Raw genomic sequence first — 15,733 nt, forward strand, 5'->3', positions numbered from 1 at the left:
AGTCTAAAGAACTACGAGCCAAATTCATTTTTTTTTCTTTTTAAATTGCCCAACCTTAGGTATTCCTTTATAATAACACAAACAGGACTAAAGACAGTCATGAAAAAAAAGTTCAATATTGTTAGTTATTAGGAAAAAGCAGATTAAAACTTCAGTGAGATAGCAGTACACACATATTAAAATAAAATTTAGAAATAAAATAGCAAGTGCTAGTAAGCATTTAGAGCATCTGGAATGCTTTCAAAGATAAAGTAATGAAAATAGGTTTTATTCAGCAACTACTGGAGACTGGGGGAAAGAGTTGACCTCTCTTTAAATTTTTCCTGAGATAACTGGCCTTTTAAAGGAACAATGAGGCAATAGAGATGCGAGAGAGATCAGGGATGAAGTGCAAAGTAACTAGGGGTTGTTCTGTGGAAATGTGATTTGGTCAGCTTTGTCTGCTAACTGGCAATTAGGGAAGTTAGGATTCTATCCTCTGATAGAAACTAAGAGAGACAGGCCCTGTCTTTCCTGATGATTACATTTCAAAGGAATGGCTTTCAGATTCTTGATAAAGACATTCCAGAGTCTTAGGAGATACATATATATCTCAAAGGGAGGGAGAAAGGATTCACAATTCTAAGTCCTTTTTAGTAAATGCTCTAAGAAAGGGAGGTCAAGGGCATATCAACTGTTGGCTAAAACAGACAGAAAATTCTGAGCTCTCTCAGGCAGGAATTTTAATGTGGGGCTGGGGTCATCTTAAGGATACAGCTTTGCACTTCTAGAAGACGTGCTAGAAAGCTGGTTATCGTTTAGTGCAGAGGTTTGAATGAAGTCATGTGCCCTGAGTTAATGCAAAAGTACCATCTCTTTGGAAAACGGTTTGACAGTCTCTTTTATAAAGTCGAAACATGCACTATTAGTGGGACATGATGGTGCATGCCTGTAATCCTAGCTACTCAAGAGGCTGAGGTGGAAGGATAGCTTGAGCCTCAGAGATCTAGCCTGCAGTGAGCTGTGATTGTGCTGCTGCACTCCAGCCTGGGCAACAGAATAAGACCCTGTCTCTAAAAAAGTGAAATATACACTTACCATTCAACCCTGCAATCCTACTCCTAAGTATTTACCAAAGAGATATCAAATATATTTTTATTTAAAAAACCTGCATGTGAATATTTTAATGGCTTTACTCTAGCCAAACATTAGAAACAATTGGTAAATGAATGAGCATGCTGTGTGGTACATCCAAACTGTGGAATACTACTCAGCAAGGAAAATGAATGCACTACCGATGCACAGAACAGTGTAAACAGACCTCAAATGCATGTTGCTAAGTGACAGAAACCTGACTTAAAAGATCACATTTTCAAAAATGCAGAATAATAAGGCAACAATCAATCAGTGGTTGCCAGAAGCAAGAGCTGATTGTAAAGGGGCTTATAAGGGAATTTTGGAGGGTGATTGAAATCTCTTATATCTTAATTTTGGTATTGTTTTCAAAAACTCATAAAATCATATATTTTTCATAAGTGTGGATTTTAATTCATGTCATTTATGCTTCCATAACCCTGAATGAATGAAAGATGAATTTACAAATGTCAATTCTACATTTATATACATGTACAAACAATAGGAAGTACAATTTTCTTAAAAGACAATGCTTACAAGAGCAACATAAACTACTTGCCAATAAATCTCACAAAATATGTGCATGGCCTAAATTAAAGGTATTAAAAAGCATTGAAATATATTACATAAGACAAATAAATGGAGAAATATCACGTGTTCATTAATTAGAAGACATTGTAGGTATGTCTATTCTCTCCAAATTTATCTATAATTAAATTTTAATGCAACTCCGTTTAAAACCCTAACAGAGTTTTCCTGTAGAACTTAATAAGCTTATTCTAAAATTTAAATACAAATACAAAAAGTAAGAATAGAGGTAATACCATACCAGGTGTTAGATATAATTATGATGCTATAATCATCAGGACACTGTGGTATTACCAATGGAACAGAAAATTTTCCAAAGGAATATAATAGAAATCCAGAAACAGATGCATGCATACATGGAATAGTGATTTATGACACAGGTAGTGCTTAAAGATAAATTAGGAATGTTTAAATGCTAAAGAGTTTATTTGAGTGGACAAAGATTCACGAATTGGCAGAACCAGACCAAAAGTTGGGGCTCCACCAAAGAGGCACAAAGGAAAAGCTTTCATAAGGCAATGTAGGAAATAAGATTTAAATATATATATATATATATATATATATACTTGATTATTTAAAGTGAGACAGTAGCCATAACGTCTCAAGTGAGAGATTAGTTTATGATTGGTTAAGCTTAAGTTTTATATTGTTAAGCTATTACCACCTAAACTGAGATGAGTATTGATTTCCTTACCTATAAACCAAGAGTACTGGAGCCACCTCAGCCTAGTCACCTCCCAATTAATTTTGTTTAAATTAATTGAAGATCAGTTACATAGAAGATCAGTAAAGTATAAGAAACCATTCAATAAATGGACCTGAGAAATACTTACCCATGTAGAAAAGTTGTAATAGTGTCTTGGCCTCATTCTATACCTAAAAATAAATTCTAAATGTATTTCATATGTAATTGTCAAAAGCAAAATTTTAAAACTTTTAGCAGAAAATGAGTAAAGAACTTTTTCCTTTAACCTCAAGCATTTCCTATACATTGCTCAAGAGACTGTAAATAAGTATACATGTGAAAAAAGATCAATATTACCTTGTAAGTTTAACATTCACATACCAAACAATGCAGCAATTCCATATATACACATTTATAGTTACACATATTATATAAGAGCAACATTTCATAACAAGTGGTATTTGAGGAGGTTGATTTAATTATTGTTAATTTTAGGAATAAAATTTTATTAAAATATTCCCCTTAAAAATTAAACAGCTGAAGAACCCATGTCAATATGGAGTGAGCATATGTGGAAGTTAGAGGAGAACAGATAAGCATATTCATCATGTCCACAACCTGTATTATCAAATAGTTTATCATACATTTGAACAATGCTTGCTTTGGCAATGGTTTTGAATATTATTTTAGTTTATTTTTTTTATTCTTAGCAACATTATTTTCAAATATTCGAACTTACATTGGTCAATAATTACACACATATAGCATAAAAATCAGCAATGTTCAAAGGCAAAGGGAATAAGGACCATAATACTGACAGTATATTTGCAAAATTGCTTTGGGATCATGTTCATGAACCTATACATTACAATAATCTAATTAATATTCTTATTCAGCAGGTTTAGATAACGCTTTTTCAAACCTACTTTTTTATTTATTGGGAAAAATAAAACTTTCACATTTGCAATTAATAATTTTGTAAAGAACTTCCTGCAAAAAACATCAGACCCACAATTCTGAGTGGGAATTTAAAGGAATTTGGGCAGACAACATATCTGTGCCTTAGCATCCTCATTTTGAAGATGAGAATAACAATAGTACCTACTTCATAAGGTTGTGAGGTTTAGATGAATTATTACATGCAAAGTGCTTAAAACAGTGTCTAGGAATAATGTTGTAAATTAACATTAGCTACTGCTACTATTACCTCGTTGTTTTGACATATAATTATAAAAATAAAACAGTAAAATTTGTAAGACCAACATGTGAGAGTTCTATACATTATTTGAAAAATCAGAGGAGTGGAGCAAGATGGCAGAATATATGCCTACACCATTTGTCATTCCTACCAGGACACCAAATTTTAACAATTATATGCACAAAGAAAAGCACCATCACAAGATCTGAAAATCAGTTGAGAAATCACAGTACTTGGTTTTCATTTCACATCATGGAAATATGCATTGAGGAGAGCTGGAAAGACAATCTTTAATTAACACCGATACTATCCCTTCCCAACCCCCTGTCAGGAGCCATGCAGCAAATAGAATCTGTGCACTTTTGGGAGGAAGAGTGCAGTGAATGGGAAACTTTACATTGAACTCAGTGCTGCTCTGTCACAGTGAAGAATAAGCTAAGCCATGCTGGGCTCAGCTAGCACTCATGCATGGAGGGAGCATTTGGACCAGACTTAGCCAGAGAGAATCACTGATTCCAGTGGTAGGAACTAGAGTTCTCGGAAAGTCTTGCTACCACAAGCTGAAGTGCTCTGGGGTACTAGGTAAACTTGAAAGGCAGTCTAGAACACAAGGACTGCAATTCTTAGGTAACTCCTAGTACTAAATTGGACTTAGAGCCAGTGAACACAGCATGTGACCTAGGGAGTTGGCATGGCTAAGGGAGGGCTTTGGCATCCCTCCTCCAACCCCAGGAACAACAGCTCACAACAAGAAAGGTGAATTCTTTCTTCTGCTTAAGGAGAGAAGTGCAAAGAGTAAAGAGGACTTTTACTTGCATCTTGGATACCAGCTCAGCCACAGTAGGATTGGACACTAGGAAAAGTTGTGACAACCCCATTTTAGTCCCTAACTCCTGAAAAACATTTTTAGACACACCCTGGGCAGAAAGGGAACCCATTGCCTTGAAGAAAAGAACCCATTCCTGGTAGGAATTGTCACTCGCCGAGTAAAGAGCCCTTGGATCCTGAATAACCAGCAGCCCAGGGATTATGCAATAGGCCTTGGGCTCTGAGACATGTTGGCTTCAGGGGGTAACTGGCATGTTCCAGGTTGTGGTGGCTATGGTGCAAACTCCTTCTGTTTGAGAAAATCAAAGGGAAAAGTAAAGGAGACCTTGTCTTGCACTTTAGGTACCAGCCTGGGCACAGTGGGGTGGAACAAGTAGGCTCTTGAAGGCCCTGAGTCCAGGCCTTGGCTCTTGGACAGCATTTCTGAACCTGCTTTGAGCCAGAGAAGAGTCCTTTACCCTAAAGGTTGAGTCCCAGTCCTACCAGCATTCAACATAAGCTGATGGAAGAGCTCTTGGTCTACAATGAAGCATCAGTGATAGCCTGGTAGCATACCCTGTGAACAGGTGCTGGTGGTGGCCATAGAGAGAGGCCTATAGAAACTAGAGGGAAGAATGGAAAAAACTTTGTATAGTGGTTTGAGTGCCAGTTTAGTCACAGTGAAATTGAATATGTGGTAAATTACTATGGCTTTAGACTTCAATCCCTGGTTCCCAGAAATATCTTTGAATAGGCTTAAGGCCTAGGGGAACTCACCAACCTGAAAGGAAGGGTCTTGGCTAAGGCCCAGTGCTGTGCTGGCTTCAGGTCTGACCCAGCATAGTCCCAGTTGTGGTGGCCAAAGAAATGCTTATATCACCAGACCACGTCCAGTGGCTCAGCAGAAAGACAGACTGTTTTAAGTGGGTAGAAAGGAAGGGAAAAGAATAGAGCCTCTGCCTGGTAAGCCAGAGAATTCTTTGAGATTGTATCCAAGGCCATCAAGATGGTAGGTACCTGTATGAGTCTGGAAAAATTGGGCTTGGGATCAATCCTTATGAATACCCGAAAAATTAACTATAGGGTACTAAGTTTGGCACCTGCGTAATGAAATAATCTCTACACCAAATCTCCATGACACGAGCTTACTTATATAACAACCGTGTGCATGTACCTATGAACCTAAAATAAAAATTTAAAAAACTGTGAGTTTTAAGACATCTATCTAATTTTCTTTTTCTGACAAGACTAATCCATAAAATGTGCAACATGAAAGTATTTGAAATATAGCTCACGAAAGAGAGAAAAAGAATGGTTTATTTCATTTGCTAATACACTATAATGAATAATCGTTTTAAAAACAAAATAGCATACATTGAAATTCAAAAAAAAAAAAAAAAAAGAAGGCAGGGGAAAGAGGAGAGGGAGATACCTTTACTACAGAGAAACAAAGATAAGACTTAGAGTAGGCGTCTAATCTAAAACCCGGCAAGCAAAATGAGAGTTAAATGAAATATTGAAATTTTTGAAAGAAAAGAAAAATAATACTCTGCGTAAAATTATTTTCAATATATATATTACAGTTAAACACCAAAGCTTTATATCCTCAAACATAAGTAAGTGCCTACAACTTGATGAGAAAAAAACAGACCATCTGGAAAAACAAATGAACACACAACATAAATAAGCATTCTAAAGAAAATACACTTGCCCATTAAAGATAGGAAAATGTGCTCAATCTTACTAGCAATCAAAGTAAATGCAAACTATCATAAGATAATACATATGTGGTTTTTCTTCTAATTGTAAAAATTGTAACAATATTTCAGTTGGCTAGGTTGTGCAGAAATAGGTATTTCGACACACGGCTTGTTGAGGTATGATTTTGAAGGGCAATTTGGCAGCATCCTTTACATTTAAAGGTGGGCATATCCTTAATCCTAGCAATTCTGCTCTTGAGATTTTGTCTTATGAAGACATGTTTGCACTGTGTCCAAAGATACATTTACGAGGATGTTCACTGCAGCATTCTTTGTTTTTATTTAACTTTTATTTATGTTCAGGGGTATGTGTGCAGGTTTGTTATACAGGTAAACTTGTTTCATGCAAGTTTGTTGTACAGATTATTTCATCACCTAGGTATTAAGATAGTAACCATTCACTATTTCTCCTGATCCTGTGCCTCATTCCACCCTCCACCCTCAAGCAAGCCCCAGTGTTTATTGTTCCCCTTTATGTGTCCATGTGTTCTCATCATTTAACTCCTACTCATAAATGAGAACATGTGGTATTTGGTTTTCTATTCCTGCATTAGTTTGCTAAGGATAATGCTTTCCAGCTCCATCCATGTTCCTGCAAGGAATATAATCATGTTCTTTTTTATGGCTGCATACTATTCTATGGTATATATGTACCACATTTATTTATTCAGTCTACCATTGATGGGCATTTAAGTTGATTCAATGTCTTTGCTATAGTGAATAGTGCTGTAATAAACATATATGTGCATGTGTCTTTATAACAGAAGAACTTATATTCTTTTGGTATGTACCCAATAATGGGATTGCTGGATCAAATAGTAGTTCTGTCTTTAGGTTTTTACAGAATCACCACTCTGTCTTCCACAGTGGCAGAATTAATTTACACTTCCAACAACAGTATATAAGTATTGCTTTGTCTCCACAACCTTGCCAAAATCTATTATTTTTTGACTTTTTAATTATAGCCATTCTAAACGGTGTGAAGTGGCATCTCATTTTGATTTTGATTTGCATTTCTGCCTTTTTTTTTTTTTATATATATGCTTGTTGGCCGCATATATGTCTTCTTTTGGAAAGTGTCTGTTTATGTCCTTTGCCCAGTTTTTTATGGAGGTTTCTGTTTTTTTCTTGTAAATTTGTTGACGTTTCTTATGAATGCTGGATATTAGACATTTGTAATATGCGTAGTTTGTAAAATTTTTCTCCCATTCTGTAGGTTGTCTATTCACTCTGTTGAAAGTTTCTTTTGCTATGCAGATGCTCTTCAGATTGATTAGATCCTATTTGTCAATTTTTGTTATAGTTGCAATTACATTTGGTATCTTCATCAATAATTCTTTGCTCATTCCTATGTCCAGAATGATATTACATGGGTTGTCTTCCAGGGTTTTCATAGTTTTAGGTTTTACATTTGAGTCTTTCATCCATCTTGACTTATTTTTTCGTATGTAGTGTAAGGAAGAGGTCCAGTTTCAATCTTCTGAATATGGCTAGCCAGTTATCCTTGCATCGTTTATTGAATCCACTACATTTTCCCAAGTGATTGGCTTTGTGAGGGATGGCTAAGAATGAACATTTTGGGGATTATGGCGGGGAAGCAATGAATAACTTACAGTCCTGTCTTTGACACCTGAGTTGAGGAACAAGTGAGAGAAGAAGATCACAATCATATCTATCGATGATAAATGCAGGAGGACCGAACTTGACTTATATAGACAGTCGTAATGGACTTTCTAATGTTTTATGCCTGAGGAAGATAAATCTACCGATCTAGCCACTATCACAGCCGAGATTACGCCTCTACAGTCCAGCCTGCGCAACAGAGCAGGACTAAGTCCCCTCCCCCCCAAAAAAAAGAAAAGAAAAAAGAAAGAAAAAGAAAAGAAACACAAAAACACATACAGATGAACCCTCATTTATGTTACCATCTGTGTCAATTATTGGTAGAAATATATTGATTTCAGGTTTATTCACAGTTCCCTGTATACTCCCTTTAATATTTTACATTTACCAGTAGAAACGATTAGTACATATTTTCACTTCATATAGTCAAATATATGCTTTAAAGAATAAGATTATACCAGGCACCCTAGTAAGTGATTTATTTACATTATTTAAGAGAACTGGATCCTTGATCTCATTATCAATTGTACTATAAGTAAAGAAACGGAAGTTCAGGGAGATCGAGTAACTTTTCCAAGGTCATACAGCTTGAAAATGACAGTACCATGAGTTGAATTCAGTCAGGGCTGGCTGACTCTCAAGCTCATGTTTTAACCACTGCTTATGGTTCAAGCTGTGAAGTTACTTTGGGGAGTTTTCTTTGGTTCTTAAGTTTCATCTTGAAAGCATTTTCTGAAAAGTTGAGTTTTACAGTGAACACCAGTATAGCCACCACGTAGATTCTGCAATTAACATTTTATAATACTGATTTTACCCCGTATCTGTCCACTTACCCACCCTATCTGTCTGTCACTTCTTCTCATTTTTATGCATTTCAAAATGAGTTGCACATATTAGTACATATTCCTCAAATACCTCAGCATCTATGTCATCAACTAGAGCTCAATATTTATAGATTTTTTTCTATTCAGTTAAAATTCACATGCAATAAAATGCATAAAACCTAAGTGTACTATTCCATAACTTCCTCTCTAAGTCAAAGCACACACCTGTGCAACCCAAAACCCCGTAAAGATACAAAATATTACCAGCACCCCAGAAGATTTCCTTATGTCTGTTGCCAATAAATCCCACCTCCAACCCACAGAGGTTGTCCTCATTTGTTTTCACAACAGATTACTTTTGCCTTTTCTCTGACATCATATCAAAGGATTCGGGTAGTATGTACCCTAGTATAAGGCTTTTTAAAAATGCAACCTAATGTGTCTATGATTTTTCCATATTGTGTCCATCAGTAGTGCATGCCATTTTACTGCTCAGTAGTATTTCATTGTGTGAATATATCACAGTTTGTTTATTCATTGTCTTATTGTTGAACCTGGACTGCTTTCATATTTTGGCTATCAAGAATAAAGCTGCTATAAAATTGTACAACTATTTTAGTGGTATTCAAAGCATATTACTTAGCAAGGCTCATGGTCTAGAAAGAGCATGCAAACAGATTTAGAAAATATGTGTTAGAGAGAAATACAGATTTGGGAGTTAGGAAAACTGGGACGTTGATCTTCAAACACAAGATGAGCTGTCACAGGAAGGAAGTGAATCAGGGTGATGTGCTTATTCAGTGCTCAGGCTCTGTAGCCCTGTTATCTAACTGTAGGAACTTACCTTCTCCAAGTCTTAGTTTTCTCATTTGTCAAATTGATGTAAAAGTACGTCTCTCCCAGAATTTTTATGAGCATCAAATTAGATAATGCATATGAAGTGCTTCGCAGTTGTTTTTGTTTTTATTAAAGCATCCCTTTATATTTTTAAAATTCCTAGAGTGCAACTTCTATGATGCCATGTTGATAAACTAGCTTGAGCTGGGATTAGTTATAAACTCCAAAATCAGGATAATTAATATACAACAATTGAGGAAGCACTTTGTGATTAATCCATAAACTTTCCTAATAAGTTTATCCAAAATTCAGTTTCATTTATGACCACCTACTATACCCTAGACCCTATTCTAGGACATGGGTATATCACAATGTGTAAGGAAGACACAATCTCAGCCTTCCTGGATTCTTAGTTGGAAAGATACAGACAAATAATTATGAATGAGAGGTGGTTAATTAAAGAAGCATAGAGGGGGCTTTGGAAAGCACATAGTGGTGTGACCTAATGCTCAAGTCTCTCATAATTCTAAGAGAGGCAGTTGCCTTTCTTAGTACTGAACAAGAACCAGACCAGGGATTATTTTCTTGTCTGAGAACTGTAGGTAAAATTACGTTTCATCCTGCTTTGAATGCACATGTTTCTTAATGCATATTCAAAGAAGCCATATGCCTGGAGGCTTGTCAATAAGGTTATTAGCTCACCTTTACATTCTAAACCTAAAACAATTAAATCTCACTAAAACAATATTTACATATAAATAGAACACCAGAGTAGATACCATCCTACTCTACCAGAGTAGAATACCATACTCAAAGGAGAACAAAATATACAAATATAAATACATAAAATGTATTTACTCATTTTTAAATATATGATCATAAATATAACCATATTTATTTATTACTTCCCATTCATGAGGGAAGGAGGAGAAAATAGGGTAAACTGTTGTTAATTAAGGGATCTTTAGAGGATGAGGAATCTTATTGTTTTTTGTCATTCATGTCTTTTCCGATGCTTTCACAAACCCTTCAGAATCTCAACAGTTCTCTAACAGATGATTTTGAGGAGGGGAATGGCAAAGAGAAGAAGGATAGAGTGAAAACAGTATAAAATGAGTATATATATTATATGTACTTATATTTAAATATTTGTATACTTTGTTCTCCTTTGGGTATGGTATTCTAACTCTGGCAGAGTAAAATGGTATTCTACTGTGGTGTTCTATTCATATGTAAATGCTGTATTAGTGAGATTTAATTGTTTTAGATTTAGAACATACTGGTAAGATAATAGCCTTATTGACATGCTCCCAGGTATACGGCGTCTTTGAATATGCATTAAGAAACATGTGTCTTCAAAGAGGGATGAAACATAGTTTTTTGTGTAACTCTCAGAAAAGAAAATAGTCCCTGGCCTGGTTTTTGTTCAGTAGTAAGAAAAGCAACTGCCTCTCCTGCTGCCACTCCATCTCCTATCCTTAGCCCATGCACATAATCACTTAAGTGTATTTTTCCATAATGCTTAGAGCCTATTTCTCCACATTAGAAAGAGGTTTCTCATATTTATGATACTATTGTTTATATTTTCTTTTCTTCTATTTTTTTGTTACAGATCTCCATAGTCTATTCATAATAATCCCATTAATGGGCACATCTTTTTTGTCAAGCATGTTGATGGGGGAAAAAAAATGTAGGAACCTGATTTATATATTGGAATCCTTCTAAAAGACCAGAGGGATTTCAACCTCATTAAAGACTTTTTCATCAGCCAGGCAGATCTGTACCAATCAGAAGGCAGAATCAATCACCTAAGGAAGAACGTTAAGTCATTTGTACCATTTTAATAAGACTAATTTTAAAGTAATGCAAAAAGGACTCAAGCCTTCAACGTATTTTCAATAATACCTCCACTTGTTGGACACAGTCTATTTTTGAGGCTCCCAATCTTTTAAGGTGAGTTACTACATATTTCCTAACACAGCTACCATTTTTTTTTTTTTAATTTTCCAGGTTTTAGATCCTTCACTTTTTTTTTTTTAATTGCATTTTAGGTTTTGGGGTACATGTGAAGAGCATGCAGGATTGTTGCATAAGTACATAAGTACACACGTGGCAGTGTGATTTGCTGCCTTCCTCCCCTTCGCCTATATCTGGCATTTCTCCCCATGCTGTCTCTCCCCAACTCCAATTTTTTAATATTAACTTTAAGAGACTGTTTTGGTATATGTGCATTATTTCATTTTATCCCTACAACATTACTATGATAGGCATTTTTAAAATCTACAATCTAAAGAGGAGAATACAGACTCAGATAGGTAAAATAATGTTCCCAAAATCATACTGTCAGTAAACAGTGAAATTAGGAAGTTGAACTTAGATCTCTCTGACAATAAGGCCTGAGCACCTGGCCACAATGTTGTGCTGAGTGAATGAGATCCCTGGGTTTCTCTGAAGTCTGGCATACACATTCAAATGCAGAAAGAAAAACATACAAATAGAAGCTTCCAAGGTGTGGAGGAAGGCAGAGGAAAATGCCTGATGTTCTTTGAGCTCTACTTCCTGTAAGCACTGTCAAAGTGGTAACAAGTCCTGAAGGGGAATGACGGTGGAGTGTGAGTTAGACGCTTGACACAAGAAGTATTAAGCTTCAGCAAAGATTCCTGTATCTAGGTTTGGCACAAAATCAACTGTGTATCCCTATACCTGACAGACTCATTCAGGCAAAGGTAATGGGCATCTCAGTGATAACCACATGGTCAGAGATCCGAAAAGCAAAATCTCTCACCTAAAGTATTAGTGTAGTGTGAGATCCTAAAATTGTAGCATAAATTCTACATGGTAGAGGACATTGAAAATGAGAGTTTAAATTTCCATTATTCCTCTAAAATGGAGACTAAGCAGCAGAATTACATTACTATAGAAAATGAAGTGATATTTCCAGCACACTTAAGTCCATCCAAGCCTTCTACACTTGTTCCTACACTTGATGTCACATTATATCCTCAGTTAACAACACAGTATGTGAAGCAATTTGCACAGAGCTTGGCACATAAGAAGTGCTCCATAAATGTTAGGTGAGTGCAAAATAGATGTATACAAAATACCTTTCATTTTGAACTAAATGTATTGTTCACACAAGCTGTTTAGTGTATCCATTAGGTAATACAAATTACATTATTCAAATTAAATAATCATTATTTCAGTGTAATAGTAATATTACTATTGTATATATTTTAAAGGCAGAATTTTAAAGCAATTGATAACTTTTCATTATAATTTCAAAATTGTTTTTTCCATGAAAAGCAATGGCAACAAAAGCTAAAATAGACAAATGGGACATAACTAAACTTAAGAGCTTCTGTACAACAAAAACAACAAAAAAACAGAAACTATCATTAGAGTGAACTGGCAACCAACAGAATTGGCAAAATTTTTGCCATCTACCTATCTGACAAAGGGCTAATATCCAGAATCTACAAAGAACTTAAACAAATTTACAAGAAAAAAAAAACAACCCCATCAGAAATTGGGCAAAGGATATGAACAGACTCTTCTCAAAAGAAGAAATTTATGCAGCCAACAAACATATGAAAAAAAGCTCATCATCACTGGTCATTAGAGAAATGCAAATCAAAACCACATTGAGATACCATCTCATGCCAGTTAGAATGACAGTCGTTAAAAAGTCAGGGACACCAGATACTGGAGAGGAGGTGAAGAAATAGGAACGTTTTTACACTGTCGGTGGGAGTGTAAATTAGTTCAACCATTGTGGAAAGCAGTGTGGTGATTTCTCAAGGATCTAGAACCAGAAACATCATTTGATACAGCAATCCCGTTACTGGGTATATACCAAAAGCATTATAAATCATTCTATTATAAAGATACATGCACACACATGTTTATTGTGGTACTGTTCACAATATCAAAGACCTGGAACCAGCCCAAATGCCTATCAATGATAGACTGGATAAAGAAAATTTGGCACATATACACCATGGAATACTATGCAGCCATAAAATGGATGAATCCATGTCATTTGCAGGGACATGGATGAAGCTGGAAACCATCATTCTCAGCAAACTGACACAAGAACAGAAAACCAAACACTCCATGTTCTCCCTCATAGGTGGGTGATGAACAATGAGAACACATGGACACAGGAAGGGAAACATCCCACACCTAGGGGTTGGGTCCTAGGGGAGTTATAGCCGGGTGTGGGGGAATTGGGGAGGGATAGCTTTAGGAGAAATACTTAATGTAGATGACAGGGTGATGAATGCAGAAAACTACCATGGCACATATATATCTATGTAACAAACCTGCACATTCTGCACATGTACCCCAGAACTTAAAGTATAATAAAAAAAAAAATTGGTTTCTCTTTCCCAAATTCACAAATTTGTTACCACATCTAGTCTGAGTATATAATTTCTTGGTATAAAGAATTTTATTAATAGGAAATTTGGACTCATTTACATGTCTACTTTTTAAACATGCTAAATTCAAGTTGCTCCAACTAAAATGCATATACATGATTCACAGAAAATGTAAAAGAAAGCTAACAGCTTAATGTCACATAGTATGCAGCAGACTTACATTCTGGCAACATAAAAAGAGTTATGGGGCAACTGTGTATGTTGGTGCTGTTACGCTGTGTCCACATTATTTTAGACTAGTGTGCTATATGAGGTGTTCATCTCTTAGAAACTATGATGACAGAGATTACTGTATACATATTCTTATTGTCTATATATTTGTGTTTCAGAATTTTAAGATAAATTGGCTGTAATAGTTGGATTACAGTATTTTTTTCTTTCTTGGCAGAAAGATTTCTAAACTTTCTCATCCATTATTAGGTCTTTTTAAATCAAAAAGAAGCTGGTTAAGAGAGTTTTAAAATAATGAATATTAGCAATATGTAACAACAGAGGAAATGCCCAATATATTGTGATAAAAAAGAAAATACATTTTTTTTAAAATAAAATGTTTGAAAGGATTAATCCGATTAAATGGAAAAGTGCTATAAGGAACTTTGTATAAATCTTACTATTCTCTATCCTTTTATATGTGGCATTCTCCCATCCTTAAGACTAGGTACCATGGATCTATTCTATTTCAATAGGATTTTTGCTTCCAAGTTTAGAATTTACTTCTAGAACTTTTAGTCTATTTCATAGATAACAACACTCATGAAGATTTAACAAACTGTAAATGTGGGGGCAAAATGTACAGAATCACAAATCTTGTTCTTTAATTTATGTGTACAGAGAAAATTGCCAGATTTATGTTATGCTCTATCTGTAACTTATTGTACACATAAACCAGTTTGGATAAATTCTTATCTATTTTATTTACCAAACTAAACCTTCCCAAGCTAGTTTTACTCAAATAGAAATGAGGGCTGAAAACCGCCACCACCAACAGCCTTACTATAGCTGATGATTAAACTGAATCAATTTTTTTCAAGTTTTAACTTTCATCCCCTGTGATAGTTCTTTTTAACCATATAACCACTAGAACCTTCATATTCAGTGTTGAAACATGTAATTGAATTACCTTGTATATCTGCTACTGTTTCAAATTTTAATATTCTGGCATTTATGTGCAATGTATACTTTCAGAGGAAAATTATGCTTTGGTGATGAAAATCTCAGAATATTATTTATTCACAGGTATTTCTTTCATAATATTCAGTTATTCTTTATTTTTAGAATAAGTAGGCCAACCCTAGTTAGTCTATGAATATAATAATAAAGCTAAGATAAAACAGACTTTTTTCAGTATCTGTGTCTAGATATTTAGATAAAATATATGGAGAAATTCTTGAAATTCATCTAACTTAAATCTTTTGTCAGCGGACTGCAACAAAATTTTGTTGTACTGAATATTGGCTAAAATAAATGAGTCCTTGGCTAAGACTAAATTTTTTAAAACCATATAAACTTTTTTTGTTGTTGTTGAAAGAGGCGTCCTGAAATAAGAGTTAACCTTTAACAATTCCAAATGTCAACAAAATTATTTAGGATGTAAGACAAGCCTGATTTCTCTCTGTGGGATTTGTAGTATCAATCTATGTATTTCATCTTTCCTACAGGCAAATGAGTTGACAGTGGGGACTTTGGAGAGAGTAAGCTGCAGGACTTGGATGACAAATGCTCTGGTGATCAGGGGGTCTGGTCAAGGAGAGAGAGAAGCAACTGGATTAACAGAAAACATTCCGGGTACACTAGAAATTGAAACACTATTTTTTAAGACAAATAATACTGTAGACTACCTAAGGCAGAATGAAATACAT

Source organism: Saimiri boliviensis, chromosome X (assembly GCF_048565385.1).
Source record: "Saimiri boliviensis isolate mSaiBol1 chromosome X, mSaiBol1.pri, whole genome shotgun sequence".
NCBI lineage: Eukaryota > Metazoa > Chordata > Mammalia > Primates > Cebidae > Saimiri > Saimiri boliviensis.